The following is a 1,876-nucleotide window of genomic DNA, read 5'->3' on the forward strand; positions in this document are numbered from 1 at the left end:
AATCAGTCCTTGGGCAACAACTAACTGACTGAAAATCCAAAAAAAAGATTTTACCAAAATATACTGACATGGTATATGACATCATAAATAAACTGAAACTGGCTGTCGTCTGCGTAGTCCTCCTACATTACTATATCTAAACTCCCACGATGACCTTTTCAGTGGAAAATTAAATGACACTGTCGACCCACACCAGCGTGTCATATGCGACATCACTCCTGTAAGAGCCTCTCTCTGGTCAACACTTGGGGCTGTAAAAAAAAACGTATTGTGGCAGTCTAACCTTCAGACTCAGCACATCACCCTTGGTGCTTAAGTGAAGATAACAATATCTGCGTGAGGCACATCAAACATCACATAGCCTCTGTTTTCCACTTTAACAGATAAGCTTTTCTTATAGAAAAATCGAGAGGCTGAGGTTTAAAGCTAAACCCAATGCGTCATTTCCTCCCACAGAGAAGACGAGCTGTAGTTTTGCGTTTAAGATAGAGCAGGGTCGACACCAAACAATGCAAATTTTTCACACGTGTGTGTGTGTGCGTGTGCCAGTAAGTATCTCAGACTGGTGGGTTACATTTACTGTCAAAGACACTTTACAAATTTACACAATTTATAAATAATGTGTTAGCAGTAAAGTTAGCTTATGCAACACATTTAAAAGAAAGTTAAATATAAAGAAATGTGCTCTTGTTCAGCTCCGGGAACTAGAAACAATATTGAAGGAGTTCCCATCTTTTCTGCGCTCTGATTGGCTGCTCTTTCTTCATTATTCAGTTGAAGTCGTCCACCTCAAAAGCATTTTTATTTAAAAAAAAGTTCACTTTGCGTACCATTTACGTACCCTCTTGTAATTTCGAATGTTCTAATTTGTTCTGCAGAACACAAAAGATGATATTTTGAAGAATGTTGGTAACCAAAAAATGATGGTAGGCCCACCCACAGACACAAAACCAATGCAAGTCAATGGGCTGTTGTTCGGTTTCCAAAATTCTTCAAAAAATATCTTCTCTTGTCTTTAAAAATGTTTCTCTTTTTCTTGAAAAGTTTTTTAAGTTCTAAAACTTTTTCTGCTGAGATGCAAAAATTGTCACTGTGAGATCATCATTAGGTGAATGACTCCAAACCCACCTTCATGGGAAGTACAGTTATACACTGCATTTATTTTAATCGGTTAAAATAAACCGATTCTGATATTCCAAAGAAAAAATATTTCTAAGAAAATAAATATCCTAGCACAAACATCATGCAATGACATCTAAAGGATTTTGTGCTTCTAATTCGTTCCAACGGTTTGGGGAGGTGCAATTTCTATTCCAAAGCCATGGAACACGGTTCATAAAGAAACAGCTGACTAAGTTGCTCCCAAAAGACAAACTTCTCTAGAATCTTAGTGTATCCTGCAGTTGTATCCTGTGACTTGACTTGTTTGTAAAGGAAACTCAATAATATTTATACGTATTGACGTCCCACACCCCTGTAACTAAGACTTAATGTTCCAGCGGAAGTCTTGGGAGTACGTTACAGTTAACAAGTGGACATGAGCCATCTGTTTTTTGAAACTAATATGATCATCAGATACTCATGTTATTATCACTTCCCGAAGTGTTATATAGACCTCTAACACCAGTTCTACACCAGACGGATCGCATCGCGAAACACGGCTTGTTCTGTGGTATTGACGTTCCCCGTCCCGTGTGGACAAAATGTAAAATTATAGTGTGCTCTAATGCACTCTTTTGTCTATTGTCACATCGCATCGGGTGTAGACACGGTGTAACGCTACAAGAAGAACCAATGGGACCAAAGTTCTACTAATTCATCTCCAATTTATCACCATTGTTTGTGTCAATGACAAAAAAACAAGACAATAACTGGC

The sequence above is a fragment of the Triplophysa dalaica genome, chromosome 20, assembly GCF_015846415.1.
Source record: "Triplophysa dalaica isolate WHDGS20190420 chromosome 20, ASM1584641v1, whole genome shotgun sequence".
In the NCBI taxonomy this organism is placed as follows: domain Eukaryota; kingdom Metazoa; phylum Chordata; class Actinopteri; order Cypriniformes; family Nemacheilidae; genus Triplophysa; species Triplophysa dalaica.